Consider the following 26,647-nt stretch of genomic DNA (forward strand, 5'->3'; position numbering starts at 1 on the left):
CCCCTCAAAAAATAAAATAAAATAAAATAAAAATATGAAAAAGAACTAGAGAAAGAAAAAAGAGGAAGAAAGACTTTCAGCCAGCTTTCAGCCAGCTTATGGGTTCAGAGAAGCTCTTAGGTCCACACATGACCACCCACTACTTTCAAAACACTCCTGCTTAATACTTTTAAGATCTGGAGACCTGCGGATGTGGTGAAGTGTGTTTCAGAGCAGCTGAGTGACTTGGTCTAGTTTATAGAGAAACTTGTTTCTCACGCTGCCCAAAGACCAAATAGGGGAGTATGTTTGGAAAATGCCCAAATTCAAAAGCAGCAGGCAAGAGAAAAAGAAGCAGAAAAATGTCTTAGAAGGAGGCAGGGGATGGGACTTGGGAGTGGTTTCAGGATCTCCCCCCCTCCCCCTCCTGTCCAGTAATTTGATGTTATCAAAATGAGTTAACCAACCTGAGAAACAGTTCTGTCATTGTGAGAAAGAGAGGGAAATTTGAACAGTTCTCAAATCTGAGCTGAGGAGTGGCTGACAGAAGGTACACAGACATGCTGATGGAGATGAAGTGACACTGATGGGGTTTCTTTTCCTTCATACTTGAAAAGCATCAGCTATGTAATGAAACAGGCCTAGCTAATCTTTGAAACAGCTATATCAGTTATGCATGGCTTTGTTATTTTTCTTAAAGCAATTCTCATAACTGTTTAAACTTGCATAGAATTAAATGTGTATATATTGGGAATGGTATCATATTGCACATCAGACTCTCCATTGACTGGGATGATAAATGTAGATGAAAGATGTTTTTTTTTCTTTAATAAATCAAAACAGCATTTAAGTCTTCGTGCATGATACATCCTAAAATGTGCTGGTCATCTTTAACAGGAATTGCCTGGGAGCTGAGGGAATTTGTGATGGGTGGTGTTTTAACAAAATAGAGCAGATCAATCGATTAGGTTTCCATGTGTGTGCGGCTCAATTTATTCTGTACAATTTTTCCAGAAATTAAAAGGTTACCAAGAGAGTACCATGTTCCCATCTCCAACTGAGCACCACTTATTACTGCAACAGTATTTCAATATTAAGTGATCTTCAAGATATTTCATCTTTCATTTGAGTTCTGAATTTGAATCAGCATGAGAAGGGCAGAGCAGCAAGATAAGGTATAACTCACCACACAGACCTCTGAGAGGCTCCTAGGAAAGTGTTGCTGAGAAAAATATCTAGGCCTGTTCTTGGTAACCTTGTTTACAGGGACATTTCAGTTGAAGCTAGAATTCTAGTGAGAGTCTTCCAGAGGTAATGGACTTATGTTTGGAATTGATCTTAAGTGTCTCTTTTTTTCCTCCTTAGCAGACGTGCTATGCACCTTAGCAGAACACTCTAGGCAAAACTTTTCTGACACCCCAGGACATTTTCTAATGTAGAGAAATCCCTGGATTAGTGTGCCACAGGAAAGGGGGTTATTTATGAGGCTGTCCTTTTGTTTACAGATGTGTTAGTACCAGTATCTTTAGTCTTATATTTTTTATTTTTTCTTAATTTCTGATTGATTCTGTTCAATGCAAAGCAAATCCTATTTGGGGAGGTTCAAGTATTCCTTTCAGATTGACCTATGAAATTGGTTTCAGCTTGACATTGAAGATATTATCACACCAGGGAAGGGTCTTTATGATATGATACAGAAATTTTACATTTGTTTCAGAATTGTTGGAAAACTGTTGAAATAGAAATATTTTGAGGAAAATGCCAAAAGCCACATTAATGAAGAAAAACACTGTTGAGATACTTTTGAATAATAGATAGGATATGTAATGGTCAACCACAAGATAAAATTTTTACACAGTATTTTTATGGCTTCAAATTGGCTGCATTGTAAACTAAGCTTACTACTCTATTAAGTCATTATACTTTTCAATTATTTAACATTTCTGGCGGAGCTATCTTCTGTGGTCTTTTTCCGTACACATCAGAAATGATATGTACAGTAGTAATTGCTTGTTGTTAGTGTGAGGACTTTGCTATGGAGCAAGGTTTAATTTTAACTTCTAGGGACAAACATTATGAAGAATTCACAGAGAAAAATGAGTTTTATAGAAATAACTCTCACCCTATGAAATGGGGATAGCTATGGCATTGAAATTCACCTAATATAATCTGAGTTATGCTCACTAAGAAACCTTGACAGTATCTGCCTTCTAGGTACTGTGCATTTGGAAATAGTATATCTCCATTTAAATGCAGATCTTCAGTTTTCTCCAGGGAGCAGTTGGTGAATCTTTCAATTGAACTACTGGTATGAGAAAACCTACTGAAATTTCTCCATGAACAATAGAAACTGCCGTTTTGAAATAACGATTACCAAGTATCATAATATTGTGATTTTTAAATTCATTGAAAATCTCTTTATAAAGTCAAAATAATGTACTGGGGCCTCTGTGCAAACAAAGAAGTTTTCTCCTGTCATTTTGTTGTCAGTTGGTTAAAGCTGTGAAATACTATGGCTCCGAAGTTCAGGGTTCAGGTTAGTATTGCCATCCCAGTAGAGTAAGTGGACCTTCAGGTTCAGAGCAAGGAATTATGCGTAAGTTCAGCCAGCTCTCACCCTCTCATGCTGGCATGTGGGGCTGGGGGTAAGTGCTGTAGGAGAATTTAAGGATCTTTCTCTGAAGCAATCTTCTTTATGTTATTTTGGATCTAACTTATCATGGTACTTTGTACTGGAATGGGTGGTGGTGGTGGCTAAGCAGAACCAGAGCCTGAGTGGCCTTCTTTTAAGAAAGTCATAGCTTTTGAAATATGACACCTCCAGGGTTCTGGTCCCTTAGAATAAAGGGAATTGGACAAATCCTTGCAAATCTTTAAATAAAAATTCCTGACAATGTGGCTGTGATAAGATCCCTGTGATAATGCTACAAGTCTTTGTGTCTTTATCACATAGATAGGGAACTTTTCTTTTTCTGGGAGATTAGCTACCATTCATTTATTCAAACCTGATTATTTCCAATTGGACAAGGCCATCTCCTTCTTGCACAGTACTGGCATAGACCCCTTTTCTTATTTAGACATGCCTATAGACATTTAATAGTGCATTTAGAACATTCTCAATAACACCAGTAGTTGTGGAGAAGTGTCTCTTATAGTTTTAAATCAGGCCTTTATTTATAGTTCTATAGTGGAGGATGTGTTGTTCATGGTTGCCACCAAAGACAGTTGTTTTTGACAAAACTGTGATAAAATAATGGACACTGGCAATTCAAAGATATTTTATTTGCTTATGGATACTTATGGCTGGTTCAGATGTCAGTCTGCTACAATAAATATCCTTGGGATGTGGCTCAGGGGTACTTTGCTTGTCTAGTACATAATGAGGCTCTGGGTTTGATCCCCAATATGGGAACCTCCCCCTCTCCAAAGTCCCTCCAAACTCTGGATAGGACTCTAAAAAGGATACTAACACATTAATTTACTTCCCTTAAACAAATTATTTAACTTGGAAAATCTGCATATCTGACAACATTTTTTACTGTTTTAAAGATCGAAATGCAGACTGCCAACAGGATATGAAGCATAGCAAAACTTGTATTCCTGTTCTGAGAGACACTTACATGGTAAGATAAACAGTGTTTTCAGCTATCTATGTTACCAAAGTGGTTCATTTAAATTTGGTCTCGCTCTAAGATATATTAGATTAATAAGGCTGATTTTATGGCCAGTATAATTTATATTCACAAATACCTATTTTATTAGCACAATTATAGATTGTGAAGCACATTTTCATATATGTTAAATACCAGCAAGAATAACTAACATTTGTATAGTGAGTTACAGTTTATAACCGTATATCATCCATAAACTGGATTTATTGTACTTTCTCAAGAAGGAAATGTAAGCATTATATGAAAATAGATTCTTTTATTAGAGTTTCTTCCTTTTCTTCCACTTTTCCTTATTTTTTCTTCTTCTTGTCCTGTGTTGTTTTGTCCCTCCTCCTTTAAGGGGGAAAATAATCTAATGATATTTCTTTTGGTAGAGTATATATAATTGGTCATCACTTATTTCTATTGAAAAAGGAGATGTAACAAGCAAGCCCACATGATTTTTGGACTACATTTTCTGCTCACTAGTGTTCTTGAGGAAAATGTAAGGTTGCAGAAATAATTTCATGCCCTGTATGTTTTCAAACATAAATCAGGAAAATTGTTAGCGAGTTATAGCTCTTCTTAGAGACTGTAGCTATCATGCTATAGTAAACACAGGCTATATATTTTTCCAAGTTATTATGTGTGGATAGAAATCCAAAGTTGGCTATTTAGATGAACACTTTAATTCGGTTATTACAAATTCATTTTCTATTTAGTATGAACATTTATTTTCTGAAGGTTGCAGAATTAGGGTATAATACCCGATGATCCTTTGGATCAATCACCATCATAGTTAGAGATTTGTTCTTTATGGCTGATGTATATTCTAGTGAATGTTGGTCTTCAGCAGAAGGTCAGTCACAGTGATGGTAAGCAGAGTTAACCATATGACCAGATTGTCCACTTCATCTGAGAACAATAGCAATCCTTGTTTTTTTCATTTCTGATATGAAAGGTTTTGACTAGTCGGTCTTCAACTCACTTTACCCCTGTGATCCTTAGTTATGTGATTGATTAATAATGGATCAACCAATTAATCATACTCCTACTTTTTTCTATTCTGTCAACTAATTATTACTTAAGTATGACCCTATGCCATGACTACAAATATTAGTGTATATAGCAGTACATGTGCTCAGGTTCAGTGGTTTGAAATGAAAACCTCATGAAATTTAGACAGTCAGGTTTACATTAAAATGTTTCCTTTCTAGATCAATTATCAGATATTCAAAGCACACACCTACCCCCGAATAATCTTAAATGCTGATTACTTTCCTGTGTTGGAGTATAAAAGTGTATTGTTACTCATTGGAGTGAAATCTTGTATTATCAGTGATGAATACAATGTAAAGAACAAGTTCTATTATGCTACAAGTGATAAACATAACATAAAGGCAGTAAAACTGAATGCTAGTTCATCATTTATCTAGACTCGGGAGGGTTGCTGTTAAAGAGAATGCATATAACTGGAAGTCGAAAAGATAGATGAGAAGTATTGCAGAGTAGCCGAAAGGGAATTTTAGAAACTTTCAGGATTTTTAGTGACTGGTTGCAAAGTATATGACTTTTCTTTCCCTTGAAAGAGTGAAACATTAGCACTGCTACTAAGTTTATCACCTGTGATAAGATTTGTTTTTTGACACCCAAACTCACTGAAAGGCAGGAGGAAGGATGTATGGAGACAGAGAAAATCATTCTCTGAAGCCATTGGCCAACATGTGAGAAAAGAAAAGGTGGAAGGTAGAAAGGTATGTGTATATGTGTGTGCTTGTGCGTGCATGTGTGTGCACGTGTACAAAATGGCCTGGTATGTATTTAACTGAGCTGTGGCGTGTGAAGCCAAAGGTAAAAAGAGGGAAGCCAATGTGTGGGGGTTCCCCATGAAGGGAGAGGACAGTGTGTCATGTGGAAAAGCTTTGGAATTAGGTTTTGAGCTCTTGTCTCAAGTTTACTGTATGGTTTTGAGAAATTATTTAATTCTCTGAATTGTCAAAATGTGAATGATCAAAACATCCATCTGCTTCTCAAGATGATTTTGAGGGTCAAGTGAGAATCTGTAAACTGTATTTAGTTTCAGGTGGTGAGGAAGAGTCGTTAGGTCAACCAGTTCTCTTTAAGTGCTCAGATCTGACCAATTTCATGGGGTTATTTGTTTAGTCCTGGAGTGGTATTTGGTTGGCACATTTCTTGCCCACCCAGGAACAACCTCTGAGGTAGGTTCTTTACATAGTATTCTATTTAGGGAGGAAGCAGGAAATAGTATGCAGCTGGGCAGTTGAATGTGGACGATGTTCCCAAGCATGATAATTCTAATGTATGCAATGCCAGTACTTGAGCATATTTACTTTCCTTTACAGATGGCCAAGCTTGTCTAAATAAACAAGTGAATGACTTTGGGAACAAAACAATGTATTTGGTAATTGTTTTCTTTGTCTTAAACATTGCCTATCATTTGCACTGTGGTCATGACATTGATAGTAATCTAAATTTCTAACATTTTTGTGAAGTCTAAAGAAATCATTGTTTGGCAGTAAATACTTATAAATAATGATATAAATCACATTTAAAATAAGGTTTCCAAGGTGTAACATTATCAATGAATGTAATACATCAGTTGAACTCCAAGTTTTAGGTACCATACAGATTTTTCTAAGGGGTATTTTTATGTATGACTTGCTGATAACCGTCTTAACTAATTTTTCCATTAGAAATGGACTGTATGTCAAAAGAATAAAGTAGTAGGTCAAAAGTCATTCAAGAAATTTGAGTTATCTGTACAGACAATATATCTTAAAATGCAGATTTTAAAAAAATCACCTTGAATTGTTTCTGAAATTGGTATGTGTTCTGCTCTGATTCACAAGATAATGATCAACAGAACTCTCCACTTTGTGATCTGTAGAACTTAGAAACTGGGTGAACCTAGAAATCAAGAGATGTCATAGCATTAAGTTTGAATATAAAGGTCAATATTTAATCACTCTTACCCTAAATCATTATGTCCTGGTTACAAAATACATGCTGAACAAATGAAGAAAACAAAATTCCGGGAGTTTAATTATGAATCAGTGTTAAACACTTTGAGATGCATATGACTATTTGGAGGTCATTGAGAACATTGTATGAGAACTGGAAGGCCACAAATAACCTCTAAACCATTGTATATTAAGGCTCTGGCTTCTTATGAGATTGAGTATAGGTAGTAAAATTGACTCGGCCTGAGTTTCTTTTCAATGTAGCAAAATTTGTTAAACATTTAATATGTTCAATATCATCCTAGATGCTAGTGAATTAAAAGTAATTTCAAGATGTAGTGTAGGGAAGTACAATATGTCCATATAAAGCTGTTAAGGGGATATAGCTTAGTGGTAAGTGTTTGCCTAGCAAGTGAAGGCTCTGGGTTCTGTCTTCAGCACTGGAACAACAAAGAAATGAAAACCAGTACTGTACAGAATTGTGCAAAATATGAATGCTATATGACCAATTTGTATAGTTACTTTAGACAGTACTTGGAAGAGTCCAAGAGCTTGGATTGACATGCACGCTGTGATTTACTAGCTGGGTAACCTTTACCTCTTTAAGATGTGGTTTTCCTATTTGTAAGTTGGGCATAGCTTCATTTATCTCATAAAATTGTTGGCAGAATCAGATGAGACAGCATTTTGTTTTGTAGTGTTAGGGATTGAACCCAGGAACTTGTCTATAACAGCTAAATTTTTTACTAATGAGCTATATCCCCTATCCCAAGATATTTGATTTTTTTTCCCTTTGCATGTGAAGGAGACAACATAGATTATGGGAGGGCAGGAGGGAAGACCTAACACTTATGGACCTGTACTTGAAGCAGTGTACTGTTTCTCAATTGACTCTGTGCCCCCACTGTCTGGCACTGTGCCTGGTTCTGCCAGGAGACTCAGTAAATGTTGTTGAATGAATGCATGCCAGGTTCTGTCGCTCAACCTGTGCATCCTTTAAGCCTTAACAGAAAAAGCTTATAGGGTAGATAACTTGTGTCTACCTCAAAGATGAGGAAATAGAAAGTTTGGAAATTTTAAGCCACTCCTGTCCTTGTGCAGGTAGAGTAGTAGAATGAGGAAAGGAAGTTAAATCTGGCACAGAACCCAGACTCTATTCATTAGGCAGTATGGGTTCTTAAATGTAAGGAAACCCTCATCGTTCCTCTATCAATGCAAAGTGAAGACCTCGGATGGTTCACCAGTTGCCCAGGCAGCTCCTGGACCCCTTTCATAGGAGGAGGAAAGCAGTGCTCTGAGCTGCCTGACGCATTTCACTTGGCCTTTGTTAAACTGCCAGTTGTGCTTTTTGCCCTTTGAAGTAAAATGCACAATGGCGAGAAAATGCCAGGTTATGTACTGCAACCTGGACTTGTCCTCGGGGCAGGAGAGAGAGATGGGGAAGGGCAGAGGAGAACTGGAGGGTAATGAAGTGGTCAACCAATGACTTGAATACTTGGATTAAGTTTGTTCTGTGCCTTAGCTGACCCCATCTATCTCTATTTCTCTTTATGCTCCTTTAACTTTCCCTTCTAGAGATGGTGAGGGGTTGAATTTTCTTTCCCTTTTATATGAAGGGTGATGATAAAGCTAATTCTACGGCGGATCAGCACATTCCATGTTTTCCACAACTTGGTCTGCTCTTGATAATCCCTAGTCTCATTAGAATAGTGAGTTTTACTGGAGTGAAGTTTTGTAATCACCCTAATTTATACTGAGCAGTAACAAAATGGCCCCAATAACACAGCCTCTGATTTGGGAGATGTAGTGCAGAATTTGGCACCTATTACCCAATCCTACATTATTATTATTTTTTTCTTCTGGATTTATTTCTGAGGAACCCAGAGGAACCTTAAACACAAAGGTTTATATGAGAAGCAGAAGGACATACATTTTGAGCATTTGAATTTATTTTTAAAGTTCTGTTAAAATAATAGTGCATGGTAGCTCAGGGCAGCAGACAGAAAGTACATTTCAGACAAGTCCTGGGAATACCTTACTCCGTTGTTCCCAGCCGGTAACTGTGTGGTTTCCCAGGTACTGCGCTAATATACCCAGGGTGAAAGCTGGCGGGGAGGCACCTTCCACTCTCCTCGCGACCTGTGGTAAGTCTGCTGGGTTGAATTGTGTGAAGTTGTCAAAGGTTGCTCTGCTCTCCAGCACTTGGCACAGGCTCCACTGAAATGTGATGCCATTGGTTTTCAGTAAAGGTTCCTTTCTGCAGGGCTGCAAACACAGATCAGCTGCTACTGTGTATACACAACCAGGGAGCAAATCAACCAGCACATCTAAAGCAGCCTTTTTAACCCTGAGACTTTCCAAGATCTCCTCTTCACGCAGGAAGTTTCCTTCTCTGTTGTCAGATTTAGCACTGTGCTCCTGTCATCAGATCCGAGCTAGGCTCCCTGCTGCACAGTAGAGAGGCTTCCTTAAGACATTTGTCCTTGAAACTGCACCAAACTCTTGGAAGAACCCAGAACGTGTAAGTATGTATGATTTAGGCAGCACTAGTACAGGGCAAAGCTGCAGTCAACCATTATACCATATCCGATTAGCAGTGCAGAAGGGGTTTTTCCAACGTTCTGTTACATTCATTTTCAATTCGTTCTGAGGAAACAAATCAATTCTAGCTTCTGATACAGTGACTTTGCAGTAGATGGGGTTGTAATATGTTAGCTTTAACTATTTGCTGTTCTCATTTAGCATTTAGATGTGACTTGTGGGACAATTACTGTGGGCATTAAACTATAAAACTTCTAAATTTTTATTAGGAATTATAATTGTTGGTCATGTCCGTCTTGAGAAACAAGTTAGCTTTGGGGAATGTTTAAAGAATTAACTACATAAATTCATGCACAATAGAGTGAATTTGTACTGTTTCTTGCTCTCAATAAAACATATTAGTTTGCAGTTTTAATTTACTCATAAAGAGCATTCCACTGAGGTTTTGTCTTAATTGAATTCTACTCAATGCTGTCGGTTTGGTGTTTTACTGTCTTGTGTGTGTCTGTTTAAGTTACTTTGCTGGGATTGCAGTCTGGTTAAACCTGTATTTAGGCACTATTTAGAACATTCAGGTGAAATAAAGGCTCAAGGAATTTGGGGGATGTGGTGGATTTGTTTTCGAGGGTGGTCGTATTACCCTGGAAAGCATTTTAGATGCACAACGTGAATGGCTGTCAGATGGAGACCACAGACCAAACACTCTGAGGCTCTAAGTCAAATCTCAGCTTGTCCACTTTTGTAACTCCAAACAATCAAAGTCCGTGGCCCCTTTCTATCAATTTTTAATATGCAACAATACTTAGGTTTATAAGATTAATTTCTCTCAGATTAGTCTGATTGATAGCTGGATTGTGGTTTCTTAAGAGCTCGCTCCCTGAAACCCACAGCAGAGCTGCATTCCATTTAACTAGTGAATGTAAAAACGGGTAACCATGGATTCAGCCTCCACTAACTGCCAGAGCAGTGACTTGTTGTAAACAATACAAATGAGCCAGGAGAGCAGAGGCAACCAGACATGAAATGATTTTAATAGAAATTACGGTAAAAGGTCATGTGATTTGGTATCCGCTTCTGTTCAGTTTTAAAGGGGAAGTCTTTCTTTTCTGCCCCCCTCCTTCCCTCTTACTTATTCCCAACCAACCCAAGTAGGTATCTCCTTAAACTTGGCAGGTCCCACTCTGTGCTTCCATGGAGAAGGGTGGCCCATGTAATTCTGGGCAAAACGTGGTGACTTGTGGATTTTCACTGGTAAGTACCTTTATTTTGGACATAGAAAGGAAGTCTGTGTATTTCAGGGCTTCTTTTATGGAAGGTCATGCTAATTACATCACAGAAGTTCTCAGGCCTAGGTGTAAGAGGGTCAAAGGTCATTTTGTTCCTTCTCTTTTAAATGGTAGGACTGTCTTTCTCCCCCCTTCCTGAGTCTATGGATTAATTTGTAACCTTGGTCTTTCTGAAAACTGTTATTTGCTTTAGGAACAACTTCTGCAACATGGTAATAAGCACATGTAGATGCTATGAGAAGGGCAATGCTTAATCTTAGGATTTTCATCCACCCAGACCATTTCTGAGTTCTACAAGGACCAGGACTTAAAATAATGTTTGCATTTCTCTGGAGGAGATAGTTCTATATATGAAAATGATTGTATTCATACATATGTCGTCAACCAAGAAAAATGAACAAACTGAATCTGTTAGGGGCCACAAAACCTCATGGTTTGTTGTACTGTCATTAGCCATTTTTAATCAGAGGAAACGCAAGAAGAAAGTCTAGTAGTCAAAGTTGGGGGGGCTGGGGAGAACTTAGAAGCATAGCTGTGTCTTTGTCTAGATTTTTTTTTGGGGGGGTGTACCTATTTGGCACACAGTGAGAAATGAGGTTGCTTAGAGTCATGGCCTCACACAAACGGGCATTTTAAGCAAAGGACTCTATCTAGACATGTTGTGTTCTAAGGTAAAACAGACCTGAACTGGTGTTTTGGGTTATATTTCCTTTCACTTGCAGATAACATACGTAATTGGAACAAAACCCCAAAATGATGTATTTATATTTTACCTGCCTTGATGCATAGATTCTTCTGAATGAATACCTAATTGTACGCATACAGATTTCACAGTGAGTGATAGAATTTGGGGTGTGTATTTTCCTATTAATTTCTTCATTAGGATAGAATCAATCAACACATGAAAAAATCTAAGGGCTATAATTTAGCAACTCAATAATATGAGTATCAACCCCTTCCAAACACTCAAAATTTTGTCTAGCAAATTCTTTGTTAAGTGTCAAGTGTTAACAGTACTTATGTTTGTAAGTTTTTTTAAAAATCTTTCTGGGGTTGGTCATGTGGCTTAGTTGTATAGGTATAGTGCTTGCTTAGCATGTGTGAGGCCCTGGGTTTGATCCCTCCTGCGTGCTCGCACGCACACACACACACACACACACACACACACACACACACACACACTTTTGAGATGCTGGAGAACTTTTATACATGCTTAGACTGAAACATTCTTCAGAGTGTCATGGTTGAGGGTGTAGTCTCACGACTTGTTTGCTATTCTAATACCAGCTATGCCTCTCAAAAAGAGATGAAACTTGTGTAATTAATGCTGGGAGGGGAAAAAAATTTCAAACAGATGTGGGAACACCAAGCCCAAGTAAGGTTCTGAGTAAATTATAGTAAAACTACAGTTCTTTTCTTTGTCTTCATTCTCCAAGCATAAGAATAGGACTGAAAGTATCAACTCCAGGGAGGTTAGGAGCACAATGTTTTGTGATTCTGACTTGCTCTGGAGTCTTTGCTCTTGACCTAACTTAGGTCATAGTAGGCATAGTAATGCCCCCTCTCTGACCTTGCACATCCTCATCTGTAGATTGAGAATAATTATGTGTGTCAGTGGGTAGTCACTGACTACCATGTAAATGGTTACATGATGTACTATGTAGAAAGTATTTAGTACCATGTCTTGCATAGTAAGTACTCAGTTTCACCCCCTCCTTAGCCACCCTAAGTTTGGTCCTTTCTTAGTGACATTTGTACACTGCAGTCATGTGTCATTGCTTTGGAGATGATGATTCAGTTTAAAGCATATCATGGTGCCTTATATAACATTTTATTACAATTCAGAAGTTATATATATTCATTTTCCTGTAAATTACTTCTGTAAACTAAGGTTTTAAAGAAAAAAATTTATGATTTTTTGATATTGTGACTATTGAGACAATATGCATTTTTATGATTGATCTTTATAGTTGTGGGCAGAAGGATACTTAAAGGTGTAAGATATTCAAATTACACCAATCCTAAAAGCTTAAGACCTAGTGGTCTCAAAGATGATCATATGTAATAAAGAGCTGTAATAACAGGTTAGTAAGCATGAGGTTATATGCTACCAAAAAGAATATCTCCTGGGAATATTTCATATAAGTTCACTTTGTCTTTTGACCTTTGCCCTTGACCTAAGGTCAAAGGTCTCATTTTCTCAATCCTCCCTCCCTAGTTCATCCCTTCCATTTTGTCTTCCCTTCCCTTCCCTTCCTCCCTCTTCTTCTCTTTCTGCTCCATGTCTCTCAGCTGCATTGCATTTTCTTTTTCTCTGTGAATCAGAGGGCTCAGGGAAGGGAAAAGAGGGACAGGAGACCCACAGTCTTTTGATGCCAGCTCTGGTTTTATAAATGGAAACTTTAAGAGGAGTCAGAAAAATCCGTTTTTCTTTCTCCTGCTATTGAACTGAGAGCCACATCTGAAGTGACCTGCAGACCCCAGGGAAGCCTTGCTCAGTAACTATTTGTTGATTCATTGATTAAACGGCATGGAGAGAAGGGGCATCAAGCACGGAGATTCCCTTAGTAGTGAAGGCTTTGAAACCCTGAGCTGCAGTGTGCAGTAGGATGGCTTCTCTGTGACCTTCCAACAACTAATCTCCTTTAAGAACTGAATCAAAGCAGTTAAGGGATTTTTGTCAGATGGATTTTGTCTACAGTTGGGTTTTTGGCAGTTGCATGTAGAAGGCAATACATTCTTCACAAAGATATGCATTTCTTTTTTTTTTCTCTCTCTCTTTCTTTCTCTCTTTTTTTTTCCAGAAAGGAATGAGGACAAGGTGCCAACAGAGATCTCTAGAGAGGGACTCTTGTTTATCCATGGTTCTGTGCAGACAGGGACAGCTGCAAGGTAGATGCCTTTCTCACACTTCCAGCCAACCCCCTCCTTAGCCACCCTTGTCCGATGGTCCTGCCAACAAGTGTAGCAGCCCAGTAGGTGTACTCTAGAAACTGCTGTTCCCAGGATGGAGGAAAAAGTCTGTGATCAGAAGCAATATCATGAATGGAGATGGGTCTCCAGAATCTATATTTATGCAAATCATAGCATGTAGGTTAGAATTGGAAACATTTCATTTTAATAGATAAGTTGTCCAAAGTCATACAACCTGTGACTTGTAAAGCTGAGGCTCCAATTTGGAACTTCTGATTTTTAAGCTGGCACTTTTTGGAAAGCTCCTGTGTTCTAGGGCAATAGACTATGAAAGAAAGAGCTTATATCATGGGGGTTTAGGAAATGGTGAGACTATTCTAAAAGGATTGCTGGAAACACTTAGGTAAATCTGGTTCAAATCCTGAAGCTATAATGTAGAAATTCTGAAGTCCTTAGGAAAGATACTTAACCATTTTGGATTGTGTGGTTTTTTTTTTTTTTTTTTTTTTTGGTAAAACAGAGATTAAAGTTTCTAATATCTACATTTTAGGTTTGTTACATGGATTAAATAAAATTACACATATACAGTGCCTAGTCCAATGCTTGACCCAAGATAATAAATACTATTGTCAATCCCTTTCCCTTCTTGGGACTAGTGGTGGAGTCATGCATGAAAGAATGACAAGATAAAGGTTTACGTATACATCTGGAATAGTGTAGCTCAATGGTTTTCAATTTTTTCTTCTGGTTTAGCACATACAGAAGATGTTTATAGAGAATCATCCTACACATGGCACAGAATGAGTGGACACATAATAAAACTATCTTTGCCCCTTCTTCAAATATTAACACTGGAGATTTTTCAAAGCCCTGTTGTGCTTTTGCAACTATAGGCATAAATTAATCTATATGCAGGAGACTAGATGTTTGATATCATTTCATCTTTTTACTTTAAAAACAGTTTTTACTTTCCTTATTTAATGAACTTTTTTTTTAAAGAAAGCAAATAGTAGGTAGGGGTTGTAGCTTAGTGAGACACGGGGTTTGATTCTCTGCACCACATGAAACTATAAATAAATAAACAAAAATATATTGTGTCCATCTATATTTTAAAAAAAACTTAAAAAAAGCATGTTGCTCACCAAGTTACATTTTCATCCCAGTTTTACAATTGAAGAAATGAGTTATGTAGTTTCCCTAAATTATTTCCCTGAGAAACATGGCGACATGTGGCAGATGAAAGTGGTTTTCTGGATTTTGACACCCCCAGAGATGGCTTCTTCTCTTTACTGTGGTGACCTTTTCTAATTGGTATGATTGCCACCTAATCAACTGAGGGACAGAGATATGAATGAAAAAGAATTGACACCTGTGCCTGCTGGCCTATTGCCTTCAAGTCTACAGTGCCATCATTTGGTCTTTATGGATGATGTGAGGACTATGGTTTGCACCATTTCTGATTTTCATAGAATGCAGGCTGGGCCGAGGAGAGAATATAGTACCTTCTTGTGCTTCACCCTCCTGGGGTCCACCAGACGCTATGGCTCCTTCCCCAGACAGTTGCCTGCTGTTCCCATGATGTGACTGACTGGCACTGGGTTGTGGAGCAGATGGAATTCCCTTCTAAGAGGTACTTCCTGCTCTGCTTGTTTTGAAGATGTGGGTTTGGTAAGTACAGGGGACCAGGGAAAGAGAGGAGATACTAAACCCTTGTATGAGAAATGAGATGCAATGCAAGGCAGAGGGGAAAGAGGTCTGGAAAGTTCTCAAAATTTCCAAGGTTAATGTCAAGGTCAGACTGCCTTCATAAGTCAGTTTAAACATTATACCTGAAATTAGACCAGTAGTCACTTTTTTCTTGGAGAAAGAACTGGAAAACTCCTAGTTACCATTTTTTTAAGGTTTAATATTGGAGGTGATGAGGAGGGATTATAAAAAGGAAAAAATTATGGATTTTCATCTTTTCCTTTGGAAGGTCATGGAATCATAATACCAGATTTGAGTAAAGCTACCTGAGCATAACTGTATTTTGTTGCTGAAACAATTGTTTTCTTATTGCTTTCACTGAACTAACATGCAAAATGAACTCCCTTCTGTTTCTCTAAATGTGTGTCTTCTAGTAACACATGATATTTGTGTTGTGAAAGTTTACGAAGACATAAATTATCATTTTTCTTTTACAGTTGAGTTAACTTAGCAAGATTAAGTGGCTTGTTCAGAGTGAGACAGCTTGTTGGAAAAAAAAAAAAGCAGAATACTAGATATTAGATCTTCTGTCCTTTAGATCCATCTCTTAGAAATCCTAGTTTTGGAAAAAAGTTGATGCAGATAGGATTGAAGATTGAGTGTGTAGAAAGTTGGGAAGGTAGAAGACAGTCTCAGTATGTTAGAAGAAAGAACTGGTAAGGCCATTTTTGTGTGTGTGTGTGTTGATATGGTATCCATGGCAACAAGATGACGCAAAAGTTCTGACTTCCTCCTTAATTGAAAAACGATGACCAAAGAGGCAGGGAATGGAGTAGTGTCCCATGAAGGCTTACATAGGAGTCCATTCACCTCTCCCCACTTAGGTCTCAGGCTTCCCCTTCATTACAAGTTAGCACAATTGAGTGGAAGATGGAGTTGAGGGAGCTCGGAGCAAAAGAGAAATGACCTTGTACTTGCAAGTCTGAGTCCTGTGTTTTTCTGTAGTCCCTCCTACTTTCCCATGTAATAGGAGAGTAATCCCTGTCAGTAACATCATCTTAGAAAGACGGGGACAACTTAATGAGATCCAGTGTGTATGTAGAAGGTGCAAGATTCTTTCATCAAAGCAACTAATACCCTTAAGGAAAAAATGCATTGGACTAATGCTTAGCTAAAATATGGATGCTTTTTTTCCTTCCTTTGGAATGAAACCTTTTTAGTCATGTGGATGTCATAAGGTGAAATGAATGTGCATTCTCTTTGATACACTTTATTTTCCTTAATATCAGGTAAATACAGTTCTGTGTATTAAGGTGAATTTCTTGATCTGGCTTAATTCTAAGACTGTGATAAAGAAATTTCCTTTTTTGATAATGGCTCTGAAATCTTCAAGTTGATCTGGCATAGTCAGCATTTGACTATAGATTCCCGGTAGAAAGTCCATTCTAGCTATCGTTAATGCCTCAAAAGTACAGTATGTTACTGGCAGACAGAACCAACTGATGTCATAGAGATGTCAACTCTTTACCCTCAAACCATCATTAACCAGGAGGAGATGCCACCTAATATTTCAGTATTATTTTTAGAATGTCAAACTATTATCATGTATACAACAAATATATTCAGTGAAAGGATACATGCTTTAAGCAAAGTGGATCTTCCTTTGGTCTACTTCAATGTTGTTTGTACGCTAGAGGTTTGCTCTGTATTTCCCTCCGTTGGATTATTTAATAATCAATTTAATTTTAGTAAAGTTTCACTTTAATACTCCTAGAAATTAGAAAGAAAATATTGCCTACATTCATTTGCTATGTTCCACAGACACAGAACACAGCAAAGGTAAAAAGATAAAGGATCAATTCTTATGGATCTCATAGTTCCAAGCTTTTAAGGCTGTATTATAGAAACTTTGTAATTATTGTGGGTAATCTTGCAGAAAATTAAATGTTGAGTTTGCATATATGAAGAAGTTTGGACTGTTTTGCTCACCATAGCTTGTTAGTACTGAGCACCTCACTGTCCCTGTCAGACTCTGGGTTTCGCTTTACTGCTAGTAAAATGCTATTTGTAGCATAAATGAAATCCTCAGTGGGGGTGTATCATCTTATGCTTGAGATGTATTTTAGAGAACTTACATCTATAGTTTACTTGCTTGTTTCAAAATGATTCTAGACGAGTAGTTCTCAGCTAGGGGTAATTTTTGCCCTCTAAGGCACATTTGGCAATATCTTGACATATTTTGGATTATTATGCCTAGCAAGAGGGATTGTTGGCATGCAATGAATGGGGCTCAGGGTTGTTGCTAAATCATACTGTTCACAGGGTGCACACCCCTCCACACATACAAGGAATTGTCTAGTCTGAAATATACAGTCTCAAAACTGAAAAGTCCCACTCTAGACACTTGCAAAATCTAAATGGTAAGAGATAAAATAGGTCATTGTTAGCTTCAGATTTTTAGAATGGATGGTTTTGTGGAAAGAATTTTCCTTGGGACAGAGAATAGAGGTGAAAACTACATGTTACCTAGCCACATTCTCATTTAAAAAATTTTAAATTGTATTAGTGTATTGTGGCTAACTGGGTCTTGTAACAACTACCATCACTACTTTTATCAAAAGACATGACTTAGAGCTCACTAAATGTACCAGGCACCATTCAGTGTCTCTGTTCATTTATCCATTCAGTTAATCCTGAAAGCAACTTCACTTCGGAGGTACAATGACTGTGTTCTTCAATCCTGGAGCCTGTAGGAATATAGCGAACTAGTAGGAAGTGTAAGGAATAGGGTAGTGAGAACAGAATACTTGGAAATAGGGGGCCATATTTTTCTAAGTGACCCTGGATGCTAAAGCTTTTATTCCATGGTGCTAGCACTAAAAACGTGCTTCTCTGGTAAACTAGATCGCCCTCATAAAACAGGTTTATATTTGCTTCTAGAAAGAGAAAGAAAGGTTAAAAAAAAAAAAAAAAGATGATGTGACTTTCTGCTTGCTAGTTCTGCACCTGGTCCTGTGCCTGTCTGTCTCTTCCTTTGCAGTGACCATTCTTGACTGAAGTGGCCTTTGGGTTGTGTATAAATGACAAAGTGCTCATTGCACCCCAGCCTAATCATAAAGTGGCTATTCCTATTTGTGGTTGTCACCTTCTAATCAACTGTCCTCTGAGTCTTACTCTAAGTTTGCAGAAGGGAGATGAGGATCTCCCTTTACTTACTTACTTAGTGGTGCTGGGAATTAAACCAGGCCTCCTGCAAGGCTGGCCAGCATCTACCACTGAGCTACATCCCTAGGGAGGGTCTTCCTTTAAAAATGTCATCATCAGGGTGGGTTCAACCCACCTAAATCTCATGTTTGAGAAAAAAAAAAAAAACTGTAAAATTTCTCTAAGCATGCCTCATGGGAGATTCTCTAAGAATGCATTTAACAATGGAATTTTCTCTGGAAATGCCACATCAGAAATCATATTCCCAGTGGGCATTTCTGTGGGAATTGGGAAGCTAGCTCTATTTGCTGCTTTCACACCTCCTGAGGGTTTTGGGTCAGGGAATTTGGTTTGTCATAGCTAGACATTTTACCTTTGCCCAACTGTTCTTTTATTTTAAACCTAAGTTGCCATCAAAAACCGGAAAGGAAAACATCACAAATCACTAGAAATATATCAGCATTCTGAGCAGCAGAATTTATGGGGCACTAATGGATATCCTTGGCTATTTATCTTTCTGGTGGCTATTGAAACACCTCTGCCTTTTTCTTAATGTAAAAGGGCTTCCTGTCTAGGAGCTGTAGAGTCCCCATGCCCTGTGCTGCAGTGTGTGTGTGTGTGGGGGGGGGGGCATGGCATTCCAGTGCTTGTTTTCTTTGCTGGGATGGTGGGGGAGAGTTAATTTCTTGCTCTCTTCTTCTTTTGTTTCTTTTTCTTCATTAAAAACCCAAAGTAAAAAGCAGATATATTCAGGTATGGGGTATCTAGACTGAGTCTGGCATGACTGGGATGGGGCAGAGAGTGGCTCAGTCCACATGTGTCCCATTTCATCTGATTAAAGAATAGTTATTATTTATTTATTCATAGCAGGCTTTTCTGTGTCTAATGGGTGATCTCTGTGTGCAATTTGTATAGTCTATTTTATTCATCAAGTTCAAATAAACTTTATAAGGAATACCCATGCTTTGGGGAGAACTTCTAATATTTTGTACATATTTGTTTGGCCCTTTCTCAATCTCCTGGCTTCGTTCACTCTTGTCTGCTGTGGAAGGCCTGGAACACAGGAGAATTACACCTATCCAGGAGGGACAGCAGCTTCTCTGCAACTTCTCACCACGCAGATCTGAGGTTCCATTTGAGAGAAAGGGAGAGATCTGGGTTCTAGGCTACTTCTTTTTTATAATTTTTAAATACGTTTATTTTATTTTTAGGTGGAGCTGAGGATTGAACACAGCACCTTGCATGTGCTAGGCAAGTACTCCACCATTGAGCCACAAACCCAGCTACTTCCTAGCTTGTGACCTTGAATCAAATTATTTGACACTGCTCAGACTGGGTTTGCACAGCTGTAAGCTGCATCAAATTATCTACCTAGAATAAGGTATACCATTCTTGCTGGCGTCACCTTTCAACCAAAAAATGCCATGCATCATTACTACTTGGCTGTGGCTCTTAGCAAAGATTAAATGGTATAAAATATAAGAAGCACAGAGAGGATTTAGTGGTTGTTCTGGGGTCGTATGTACTTACTGCTAGAGTCCTGAGAAACCTGACTTCACCCTTTTCCCTTCTAAAGCAAGGGTTCTGGTAACAACAAATTTGCATTGCCTCTACCCTCCTTCAAGAACAGATTCCAGGCCCGCTCACCAATGCTTGGAATATGCCTCTGGAGGGTGGGATCTGCTCCCTTGTATTTTTAGAAATGCCTCCAGTAACTCGTATTGTTCAGCTGGTCATTGAGACCAACCAACAGTCTCCTTTCCCTATGATGTTCTTGATCTCCTGAGCTGTAGACTGGAATCTAGAAAATTTTAGCTCCTCTACTTGAAGAATCTTCTTACCCTGGTGGAGTCAGTCTATGAGCCTGTTAACTCACTATCCCACTTTATAAGCAGTGCTTTTTATGGTAGGCCCCATGTGGTTGTGTAACCTAAATGATGTGATAATGAGGAGGGACTAAAGGTCACAGGATTGTTAACATGTGTGAGGAGATTGTAGGCTTAGCCTATCAGGTGAGGGAGAGGTTAGTGCACCAACTGTATCCACACTTCAAAGTGTATCGCTGGTTTGCTGCGCTAACTTAATTATCTGTGCTATTGATATCTTTGAGGGACATATCTATACCCTGGATACAGTTACTTCACAGTAGGAGATAGCAGGAGGTGGCTTGTTCGCTTGCCAACTTCCTAAAATGCTTTTTAGAGTCAGCTGGGTTGCTTAGTCCTCTCTTGCTCTTGGATTAAATATAAAAATAACTATGTAAAGCATATCAACCCTCTTTTCCCTGTCTGCTGAAACTGCAATCTCCTATGCTTTTTCTAGAACCCATTAAAGAGGGAGGAGGAGAGAAGGGGTAACAATATCCAAAAACCCCAAAGCTCCAGATCAGATATTCTCTCAGAACCAATCCTGCAGTTAGATCTCAACCGAGGTAGAAAATAGCTGGTCACACTGGTACCTACCAGAGTTCCTTTTTGATTATTTAAGGGTTGAAGAAGTAGCCTGAACCTTATCCTTATTCTCAGGGTTCTTCCTTCTCTCTGTAGCCATATTAGTTTTATTGACATCTCCTCCGGAAGCCTAGAAGGGAAAGAAATACAACCCAAACCAGGTGATGTTTTCATTTCTAAGCCATAAAAGTGTTTGATGTTAAGAAACATTTGAAACTATAGACTGAAGGGAGGTATTTGTCTCTACCCGGTTTTCACCGATCCTAACCAGCCTTGTTCCTGTTTCCACAAAAACAGTAACTCGGGCTGCAGAGTTACTGCATTCTCCCTAGAGAAGGGCTCCCATCGCTGACGTTTGTCTTTGACTTTTAGCTCAGAACAGGTTTACTTTGCCAGGCATTTCTCCACCTCCTCACAGACAGTACTTTGTGTTTGTGTACCTGAGCAGTGGGCAGTATTTTGGAGCAATTGACTCTATGGACTTTTCTGTTAGTGGGATGATCTGGAATGCAAAGAGAAAGGGTCATCCAAACCTCTCACTGCACTGAAATTGAATACAGTGCCTGTTCTTTGACACCCAAATGTGTGACCTGCTGTTGAAAAGCTACAATATTTAATAGAGACCAGGAGAGAAATTTCAGCTTTTCATCCTTCTCACTCTTATAAAGTCTCTCTCATAGTTTGCCATAGCTTTCCAAACATGGTCATTTTAATGATGAAAATGCTGTGGAGAGAGTGCTGGGGCGTCACGCAAAACCAGCTGCGGCATCCTGCATGACATTCCAAATAGTAATACAAATAGAATTAATTCCCATGCCAGGGGTGTCTTGGGGAATCCATTTTAAGTTGGCACTTAACTTTGGTTCGAGATTTCCCCGTGACTGCCCATGTTGAAAAATGTTTGCTAAACAAGACAGTGCGGGGCCGCCCTCAATCTATAAATTCACTCCAACTAATTCGTTAACTAACACTTGATTTTTAACTAGAAGCAAACTGAGTTACAGAGTAGGTGGCTGCTTCATGTCCTTGGTGAGCAGTGAGATTGCTACAGATGTTTTAGCTGCCTGTCATTCCTAATTTAACTCATTTGTTTTACTTGGGGGGAAAAACAAAGCTGATATACTTATCATTAGTGGATTGTTTAATTGCATAATTTCCTAGTTCATTTCTAAGTTCATTAAAAACTCTGTTTTGAATATATCTGGTTTGTAGACACAGTGTAGAGGTGTGGATTGCTTGTTATGTTGCATTAAATTTAGATTGTGGCAATGCATAGGCTTGACAAAAGTAAGACTTTTGGTGTCTAGTTCTCCCCTGGCCTTGTCTTTCTATTTCTTCACAGTGAATTTAATAAAGAAACTATCTTGGAGTAATAATTCCTACAAGCCCTGGACATTCCTTTGGGGGAAGAGGACTGACCTTTCCCTGTTTTTAATAAAACCTCTGTGAATTTGGGCTTGCCTCTTCTATGGTCCAGTGCAACTGTCTTTTTATTCCACATTTAAGGGTGAGGTGAGCCTTTCTTCCTCTGATTTGGAAGCTCAAAAGTGGTCCTGGGAGAGATGACTCCTTTGAGGTTTGTATTATTCATGCCTGCTCATTTAGTACTTATTTACATGCATTTAGCTATCTGGGTTTATATTATCTCCTTTTTTGGGGTGGATGGTTAGATTTGGATATTTGTGATTCAGTACCTCACTTATTTCTAAAAACAACAACAACAAAATAATTGGGAAATAGTGCTTTTATAATATGGGGTTGAACTGTGGCTCTGGTGTTTGGCAGGCTTTTTTATCCTAACTGTGACACTAGCAATTTGAAAAGCTTCATTTTTTTGTCTTTGTCTTGAACAAGGAACATTTTACACATTATTAAGTCCTGAAAATCCCAATGGATAGATAATTTGGAATGAAAGGACTTAAGACCTTTCAGAGGTAAAAAAAAAAAAAAAAAAGGAACAAATCCATAAGATCCCTCATGATTATTCTTTATGGTCACTAAAAATATTTGGCATACTAAATAAAAAGATAATCCATGAAAGTTGGATAGATTTTGAAATAAAATAATGGATATAAAGTCATCTTTTCTAAGGGATGTCTTCTCTACAGTCACAAGAAGTCTACTGTAAATTTGTTTGGATTACTCAGACACCAGGCATACTCGGAAGCATTGATTCCCTGGTGTCTGTCTGTCTTTGTATCTAGTGTTCAATGTCGTTTTGATTTTATAACTCAAAGTTCACTCTTTTCTCTTGGGTCCTAGCATATTCCCCGAGAAATGGAGTAATTCAGATGCTTGAAAAGACAAAGAAAAAAAAATCTCTGGATAAACTTAATCTAATGTATATAGCACAGAGAACAAGTTTCTATTAAGTCCTCATCAAGAGTGTTAGGATAGCTTTAACCATGAACATGGTCCCAACCCATTGCTCTTCACCTACCTAATGCTCTAGTTTATGACCTGGGTTTATTCTGCATCATTTTTCTTTAGCTCTCTTCATTTAATATACAAATGTGAGAATCAAGTAAATGATGGAAACATTAACAAGTTCAGAGGAAAGGGGGAATCACTGGACTCATAAAATCTTTAAGTGAATCTACATTATCTTCCAAATTAAATATAACTTTGCAAAGACATTTGCTGCCCTTCACAATATGACCTAATCATCATTTGCTAGCATTCTTTTCCACTTCAGGCATGCATTTCATATTGCCTTCTCAGGGACTGGATGGCTGTGAGAAACACATAGATTTTTTTTAAAAAAACATTTTTTTTACTATAAAAAAACACAGAGAAAGCCACATGAGTCAAATGTACAACCTGACATTTTATATGTTCACTTATTATACTGTAAAAATATTGCATAATACATCCATATATATGTGTACTGTGTATGCATTGTATACCAGCCAGAGTAAGAAATAGAATTTTAGCATGTCTGGATCTCTTCCTATGCCTCACCCAACTACATAAGTTAGTCTACTGTAGGAATCAATTCCTTACATTTTTATCTATCTATCTATCTATCTATCTATCTATCTATCTATCTATTTATTTATTTTTCTGTGGTGCTGAGGATTGAACCCAGGGCCTTGTGCAAGCACTCTACCAACTGAACTATATCCCCAGCCCTCCTTACATTTTTAAAATATAGTTATCATCCACTGTGCACCCCCAAACTCCAGAATCTAGTCTTGCCCACTTAAGAAAGCTAAAATTTTAAAACTATCTTTAATCTCTAAATTCCTCCTTAATCTCATGCATGTCCTTGTAATTTATTTATTGAGGAAACAGGCCATTTCCTAGGTGGAGTTTCCTTGAGCCTGTGTTGTGTGGACGACCCACGGTGCAGTTCATGATGTTCCTCTACCCCCTGCATTTCCTGAGAATTGGCAGCTGGATCACACTTGGACTTGTTTGATTCTTTTGGCAAAATTGTAGTTGGTAGTTGGCAAGGCTACAATCATTATTGAAGCTCAGATTGTCCCACTTTAGCCAGTGGGAACCTCTGCAAGTTGATTCTTGATTCCTTTTGTCGTCACCTTAAAAGCCTTTGATAGCTTTCCTCCTACATGGTAATGCAAGACATTCATTCAGGCGCGTCTTGTATATCTCCTGTTTTAGACCTAGAATTTGCTGTTTTTTTTTTTTTTTTTTTTTTTTTTTGACAAGTCCTGGCTGTTGGAGGTGAGAAATGTGGAGTAAAGGCCAGAGTATGGGTGCTGGGGATGTTCATTGGTATGGGATTGGTCCTTATTTCTTACCTTTTTGAAAATGACAGGATTGGGAGGTTTTATATATAAAGATATGAATATGTATATGCATACATATAAGTACATTTATTTTATTACATGTCTTATGAATTTTGAATTTGTATCAATACCCAAGTTCACATTTGTGATTGTGGTTTTATTTAACTTTTTCTTCTTTACATTTATGTATTCTTCTTTCCCCAAGCATCCTGACTCTCAAGAGCACAGGGACTAAAGAATTAGGATATCCCAAAATTACTCATTTGCTTTATCACATAGTTTACACACAATAGTCTCAGGAGAACTATACTCATGCTGGTAGTAATGTACTTATTGAAAACATTAAAGCTTTTTTTTTTTTTAAAAAAAATATATGGTTCCTCCCTGCCCTCATTTTAATATAGTGCTATATCTATATGGCCATTAGATACTACTCTCTCCCTCTTAGCCTCCTTTTAGTCTTACATCTACAGGTAGCTATATAATTAATATTTACCACCCATTCTTATGGTGATAGTCTCTGTAATCATTTTTGATTATCTAAAATACGGTCCTCAGAATGGACTCTTAGGAACAATAGGAGATTTTGCCTATATCTATGCCATTTTTTTTGAGCTCTTCCTACTTGCAAGTCAGTTTTGCTGGATATAAAATCACTTTCTCTCCTCCAGAAAGAGCAAGCTACTCCATTTTCTTCTAAAGCAAATGCTTTAGAAAATCTAATTTATATTTTCTTTATGCCATTAGCTATGTATTATTATTATTTCTACTGTAAATTGAACCCAGGGGTGCTCTTCCACTAATCTACATCCTCAGACATTTTAAATTTTTTTTTAAATTTTGAGATAGGGTCCTGCTAAATTGCCTAGCTGGCCTTGAACTGTCAATTCTCCTGCCTCAGCTTCCCGAGTAGCTGGGATTACAGATGTACACCCTGAACCTGGCAAGTCATGAATTCTTTTGGCTTAGGAAAAGAATTTTACTAGAATATGTTTTGCTATTGGTCTTTTTGGGTCAATATTCTCAGGTGCATGGTGTAATTTTTCAATGTGTCATTTCAATTTTTTTTTTGTATATCAGTGAATTTCCTTGAATTATAGTTATTAGTATTCGTTATGTTATCTAGCTTGTGTTTCTTCTTTAAAAGCTCTTGTTATCCATGTGTTCATTTTTTTAACCTGTCTTCACGATTTGTCTCTTTCTCTTAAATCTGCCTTCTTTCTTCATTTCTTTTTGATTTTTGAGCTTTCTTCCTTTTTGCCTTTTTAATGTTTATGAAGAGAAAAATCTGTTCTGCTTATGTGTTTCTAGGTTAGTTACCATTTCTGAAATTATTATTTTTCTTTTATTTCTGATTCCTTTTTTAGTCCTGTCACTGTATTTATGAGCTTTTCTGATGTGATGCTAGTGTGCTTTTATATTTTTTATCATTTCTTAATGTTTTAAAGCTTCTTTTGAAATGATAGTGTACAGTTTTGATCTGTTTTGTGGGAATGTCTTTCTGTTGTGTTTTTATTGTCTCTAGGGATGCTCTTCTGCTCCTTTTTCCAGTTTGTAATTGTAATAACTTTGTGGGACTTGACCTTGACCTTGATACTTTTCTGTTATTTTTATGTGAAATTAATTTTTCTGGCCTTTTGAAATGAGGTATGGTTCAGGAAATCTTACTAACTTTACAAGCCTTCTGTGTGTGTGTGTGTGTGTGTGTGTGTGTGTGTGTGTGTTGTGGATTTCGTAGACTGGCTTTCTGGAACCCCTGGGCATTTCCCCTTCCCCTATTTAATCAAGAGCTTCTCTTTGTTTCAACTTTCATATTCCACGTGACTCAGGTTTGATGCCACTTTGCAATTTTTTAGGGCTGGCTTACACTGTAGGGGAGCCCTGGTGACTTGATAGTTCATGGGAGCTAACCTGCTCCATTTCTCTTAGACCCCTTACCAAGTACCCCCTGTACCAAGTATCCCCAAGTGTCTGTACTAAGGTGTTAAGAACCCCTCCTAATTAGAGCTATTGTTTCTCCTTGATCCAGGTCACTTGCCATTTGAATGCTGTTGGCTATTTTTAGGTTCTCTTATCCTCAGGTCCATACATGCCATGCTGTTATTTTCTTCTTCCCATGTAGGATTTCTAGGTGTTGGTCATTTGTCCCATTAACTTGTATTTGGGGTTCAAGAATAAATTTTGTCTTCTAGTTTTCTTGTAAAT

The 26,647-nt window shown here is 37.9% G+C and overlaps 1 protein-coding gene across 7 annotated transcripts in view; it reads left to right on the plus strand.

The window, feature by feature from the left end:
- The window catches only part of Esrrg (estrogen related receptor gamma), a 593,548-nt gene that overhangs the window by 41,946 nt on the left and 524,955 nt on the right, over positions 1-26,647 (plus strand). For 3 of the 7 annotated variants that reach the window (XM_026387967.2, XM_077802281.1, XM_026387969.2), the window contains exon 2: positions 3,529-3,602. The exons of the other annotated variants lie outside the window; for them this stretch is intronic. The gene's annotated coding sequence lies outside the window, so the exon portion shown is untranslated. The remainder of the gene's footprint in view (positions 1-3,528; positions 3,603-26,647) is intronic. 7 annotated transcript variants of the gene reach the window in all.

This window comes from Urocitellus parryii, chromosome 9, assembly GCF_045843805.1.
Source record: "Urocitellus parryii isolate mUroPar1 chromosome 9, mUroPar1.hap1, whole genome shotgun sequence".
In the NCBI taxonomy this organism is placed as follows: Eukaryota; Metazoa; Chordata; class Mammalia; order Rodentia; family Sciuridae; genus Urocitellus; species Urocitellus parryii.